A 6,000-nucleotide genomic window follows, 5' to 3' on the forward strand; every position below is an offset into this window, starting at 1 on the left:
AACAAAACAATGGTGGCTTTTATTGACCCAGACGGACTCCTTCGTCAGGGGACTAGGGGATCCTGGCCCCACCTAGGGGACACCTGCTGGTGGGGGCTGAGGAAGTGCAGAACCAAGGCTCCCTTTTTAGGACTGACCGCAGGCCAGCCTGGGGAATAGGTCAAGTGGCCCGATCACCCTTCCTGCAACCCTGGGCAGTGCCTCCTTCCCCTTCCCAGCCAAGCCCAAGTCCATCCTGGCAGCCAGTCACAGAGTGATCTTGACCGGAAAGCAGTGGAGAGGCTGCCCCCTGCCTCCAAGCAAAGTGGCATCTCCCCTCAGCTGGGCCTCAGAAGCAAGGCTCCCTAGACACCTGGGGCTTCAGAGAGCAGGTGAGAGGCAGCCCAGCCCTGGCCCCCGTGCTCACAGCAGCAGATCCCGGCCCCTCTGGGTCCGCCTGCTGCACTTCATCTTGAAGCCTGAGCTGCCTGTTCTATCTGAATCCCCTCCTCAGCCAGATGTCTGGCTCACTTACCCCTTCGGGGCCTCGCTTGCTGTAGAACAGACACAGCCTCGGAAAGAGGGGAACTGATGGGAGGAGGGGAGGAGGGAGGGCTGCTTTTTCCTCCCTGAGCCCTTCCGCTCACCTCCCCCAGTGCTCGGGGAAAGCCTTCTCTTCTCTGCGGGAGAAGTTCACCTGCAGATAGGCCCATTTGGAAGGGGTGTAGGGTCGTGTGGGAAGGAGGCCCCCAGCTGCACCCTGAGGATGCTGGAGTGACAGCCGACAGGCAGATCTCGCTGTGATTAAAGGGAAATCATACATTCTAACGGCAACTTCTAAGCAGTCCTGCACCGTGGGACTTTTACGTACACTTCCCAGAGTGAAGTTACCAATTTTCAACCCTGTGTGGCCTTGTTCAGACTGAAGAGCAAGACCAGCTAAAGGCAGACCGTTCTGCACTGCCTGGAGCTCACCATGCTTTAATCACACGACTGCCAAACGTTTGACCCAGAAGGACCTTGGCTGCCTGAGTCCCCAGTTCTTGCCCTCGCTTCCTCCCCAGGTGCCCAGTGCGGTTGGCCTCACTTGTTGCCCTCGGGGGCGGCCCTGCAGAGACCCAGGATGATAGCCGTGGGAACCCCCCCAGGGAGGGGCCAAACCCCGTGGGTCCCTGGGGGCTGGTGTGACCTCTCTGACCCCGTCTCTTCCCTCCAGCAGCTTGTCTGCCGCAGAGGGGCCGCTCGCCACCAGGCCCGGGAGAGAGAGGAGGGCCACCGACAGCCCAGCTGGAAGCGGGCAGCTGCCCTCAGTCTTGAGGCCACCTCTGGTGAGGTCAGGCCCAGGGTCAAGGTCAGACCCTCAGCATCCCGCTTCAGATGGGAAACCTGGGTTGTCAAGGGAACCTTGCAAACACATTGAGCTGGTCTCATTCTCTTAAACCCCTCACAGTGGAGCAGAGTGCAGGGTGGTCCATGGGAGGGCAGAGGACCAGATGGGTGCCAGGGGCACCCCAGGCAGCCTCTCTCCTCCGAGCCGGGCCACCAGGATGGTGTAAAAAGCTTCAGTCTACCTCAAACGGTATCATCCCAGCCAGGAAGAGGTCGTAGTCAACATCCTCAAGAAACCGTCTCTTGCTGGCAGAGGCCAGAGCCCACCGCCACTCTGGATGTCCCCACACCCTCCTCAAAATGCAGGAGCCCTCGAGCAGGGTAAGGGCCCCGCAGCACAGAAGCTGTTTGTGGGAATCGGGGCTGCTGCACAACTGCGGGCTTCCCCGGGCGGCTCAGTGGTGAAGAACCCACCTGCCAAAGCAGGAGACAGTCTTCAGCCCTGATCTGGGAGGATCCCCCAGAGGAGGACATAGCAACGCACTCCCGTGTCCTTATCTGGGGAATCCCGGGGACAGAGCAGCCTGGCGGGCTGCAGCCCAGAGGGTCGCAGAGAGTCAGACATGCCCTGCTGTCTGCACAGTAAACTCTAGGCTGGGAGGTGAGGGGCTGCTCCCAGACGCCCCTCCACCATCCCGTCTCAGGACCCTCTGCAGCCCCCAGGCGGGGGCGGGACGGCCCGTGTAAGGTTGTGAAGAGTAGAGGCCCAGAGGGACAGACCCCCCGCCAGCCACAGCTGACCGCAGAAGAGGCTGGGAAACGGGGTTCAGCGACAGGCAGCCTTCAGCACCTCTTTGCAGAATGAATCTCCCCTTCGGAGAGTGCCCTTCCTGCCATTTGCCAAGCTTCCATAGTCTACAGTTCCTCTCTTGGGATAGTAGTCCTATTGCTTACGTAAATCTCAGTCTAATAATGTAGATACTGTCCCCGCCAACTTACACATGAGGACTCAAACCAGGAGGCCCAGAGTCTTAGAGAGAAGAGATCTGAACCCGGGTGGTTTGGCTCAAAGCCTCCCATCAGCCACTCGCTCTGGCCCACCCTCCACTCCCTGTACCAAGCCTCCTTTCCAAGGGAAGAGCCCAGACACTCGTTCACACCAAGATGCACATGACTGATCACACCAAATGCGTGACCCATTCTAGATGTTTTTACAGACTCCAAAGGTGAGGCTTAGACTTAAACCAACAGGAGTAAAGACTGACCTGATGGCATCTGAGTGAAAGTCACTCAGTCGTATCCGACTCTTTGCGACCCCTTGGACCCATGGAATTCTCCAGACCGGACTACTGGAGTGGGTGGCCTTTTCTTTCTTCCCAACCCAGGGATTGGACTGAACTGGGGTCTCCTGCATTGCAGGTGGATTCTTTATCAGGGAAGCCCGCAGCAAGCTGAGTGGAAGAGGGCTTTTGAGGGCAAAGGCTCCGCTTCAAGCCACAAAGTCCAACAGACACAGAGAGGTTATGGTTTAGTCACTCAGTCGTGTCCGACTCTCTGTGACCCCATGGACTGCAGTCCGCCAGGCTCCTCTGCCCATGGCGTTCTCCAGGCAAGAAGACTGGAGTGGGGTGCCACTGCCTTCTCCAGGGGGTCTTCCTGACCCGGGGATGGCTCTATCCTGTGTCTCCTGCATCTCCTGCACTGGCAGGCGGATTCTTCACCCCTGAGCCACCGGGGAAGCACCAGACAAGGAACCCCTACCTGCAAAGACAGCCTGCCCCAGGGACAGCCCCAGGCCCGCCCTGCCTCTCTGCCCCAGGGACAGCCCCAGGCCCGCCCTGCCTCTCTGCCCCAGGGACAGCCCCAGGCCCGCACTGCCTCTCTGCCCCAGGACAGAGCTCTTTCCACCCTCGAAAGCAAGGGCCCTACATTTTCCAGATCCAGGGGCAACACGAACATCCCTTAGTCCAACAGAGATGACAGGCTGTGGAGACCTGGCGGCCGGGGGGCTGGGTTCTCTACCTCGGGAACTATCTGATGGAGTGCCAGGATGTACAGTTTTTTTTAAGTGTTTCTGTTGGATAAACATAAGCTAATCGCTAAAATCCTTTAATACTATTTGTGGTGGAGAGTTTGGGATTTGTCTTTCTAATTCTAGTTGTTCAGCTCTCTTACAAATTAGAAGAGTGCCTCTGGCACCGGGGTCCTCTCCCCTCCAACCCCCAGCCTCTTCCTGCTCTGGCCCGCCTCCATCTTGCCTCTGTGCAGCCTATATTTACTCAGAAGATCCTTGCTTGTTCATCAGGTGAGGTTATCAGGGGACATGCCCTCCCCATCCAAAGGCGTAGTCAAACAAAAGTCAGGCCTTTGCACCCCAGGCTCCAGTTAAAAAGTAACAGGCTGGGTATTGGGTCAATAAGAGGCAAATATTAGCTGTAGAGGCCAGAGCACCGTGACCTTGAGAAACGCGCTGTTGCTCTTCCTGTGTCACCAGCGATGGCTGTCTGTCTCGGAGGTCCAGGACCCTTACGGACCCAGGCGACCTGGAGCCAATCTTTTTGCTCTGCAAGTTGAACGTGGAAGCCACCAGCCCTTACAATTTGCTCCCAGACCACTCCAGTGGCCTGGACGGCCACCATAGCAAGGCACGTGTCCACTCTCTCCCCCTTTCCCAGCTGCCCGACACGCTGGCCAGCCCGCCTCCAGCCCAGCTCTGATCACACTGCCAGGCTGGCCACTGTGTCCACGACTTGCCCGTCAGCCCCTGTGTGGTGCTCAGGGCCATGCAGGGCACCTGGGCAGCAGGACAGGCCTCCAGGGGGTCGCCCCCAACACCGCCTTCCCAGGCTTCAGCCTGCACTGTTGTCAACCGTTTCTGCTTCCTTGAAGCTCGATCCTGGTTTCCATGACATATTCCTGTCCTGGTTGTTCCCTCCTTCTCACAGTACTCTCCTCATGCAGCTGTTTCCCAATAAGTCATCCTCGGTGTCCTCCGTCTCGCTCTTTCTTGCCTGTCCTCCCCACCTCCCCTGTGGCTTAAAGTCATCACTGCCGCGCGAGCAGTGACCGGATCTGCCTCTAGGCCCGACCTTTCCCAGCGCCTTCAACCCTTCCCTCCAGCACCCCCGGACCTCCTCGGGAGAGCCCCGGCTAAGTGCCCACTGCTTCCAGACTTCTGTTTCTAAGCATCTCTAGCGTTCTGCTCTGGTGTCTTCCAAGCGTCCACCCTGGGGCTTTAACTGTGACCTCTCGCATGGCCTTGCTCCCCAGGTTCCAAGAGGGAAAAAGCTCAGCTTTCCACTCACTCGTCCAGCCATCAACATGCCACCATGGGCCACACGCTTGTAGCAACTAGAAATATAACCATTCAGAACAAAAATCCTCCCCTCCGATAAACACACAATCAAGCAGACAATCAATGCATAATGAGTGACTAGTGCGCTGCATTAAATGTTGGTGAAACCAAGGAAAGCAAACGGGAGGAGGAGATGGCGTGGGAGGACACAAATCTGGACAGAACGGACTTCCCTGGTGGTCCAGGGGCTAGGACTGCACTTCACCGCAGGGGCCATGGTTTCCATCCCTGGTCAGAGAACTAAGATGCTTCATGCCACACAGAGAGGCCAAAACATCGGTTAGTCACAGTGGCTCAGGATAAAGATCTCAAGGAGGTAAGGGTGAGTCTTGTGGCTACTTGGGGAAGACCAGGTGCAAACAGAGGCACAGCAAACACAAAGGCCCTAAGAAGGGCAGGGATGCAGGGCCAAGGCCCTTTGGGAATGTGCTAGCATTGAGTCAGCTGTTGGACATCCCAGCTGAGCAAGGCAAGCACAAAGTTGAACGCAGAAGCTCGGGGAGACGTCTAGGTTGGAGATAACAACTTCAGCGCCATCAGCCGGTCGATGGAATTTCAAGCTGAGACTGAGGAGGTGGGATTCCCGGGCTGGAGGCTGCCACAGTCAGGAGAGGAGAAGCGGCAGGGAGGCGGAACAGAGCAGGGTAGGGGAGACGGCTTGAGGAGGGCGGGGAGGCACGTGTCAGGCGAGGCTGGCAGGTCTCCAATATGAGGACCGAAGTGACTATGAGTTGGCAACAGAGGACTCACCGGGGACCTCGGAAGGGGAGGTCTGGGTGGGACTGGGGAGCAGAGGCCCGACCAGAGGAGGCTCCGCAGAGGGGGCAGGCCTGGGGCAGGCCTGGGGCACGCGTGCGCCCCCCAGCGGCTCGCTCCACTCCAGGCCACCCCGCGCCTTACCGCCTCGGGACCTTCTGCCCAAGTGGTGATGACGACCCCCTCCACCCCGAGCGCACCCCCCTGCCCTTCTCCCCTCCCTCAGTGCAGTGTGCTCGCAGCTCTGAGAGCCCAGCTCTCATCATCGCCCTCCATGGCGGAAATCCATCAAGGCTGCCAGCGTCACCCCATGAACATCTAAGCCCCTCAGCCAAGCTCTCCGGGCCAAGGGTGAGCAGGTCCCTGACTCAGTTTCCCTCCCTGCCCCTCTCTTCTCTCAAACACACGAGCCCTCCATACACAGCCCATCCAATCCTTCCTTCTTGCCTTTGCTCATGCAGTTCTCTCTCCTGGGAATGACCTCCCCCATGTCTAAATCTACCTAAAATTCAGAGTCCATCTCAGATGTCCCTTCCTCCAGGGAGCCTTTCCTGATTCCCTCCAACCCAATGAAGTTTCAT

The sequence above is a fragment of the Budorcas taxicolor genome, chromosome 22, assembly GCF_023091745.1.
Source record: "Budorcas taxicolor isolate Tak-1 chromosome 22, Takin1.1, whole genome shotgun sequence".
NCBI classification, from domain to species: domain Eukaryota; kingdom Metazoa; phylum Chordata; class Mammalia; order Artiodactyla; family Bovidae; genus Budorcas; species Budorcas taxicolor.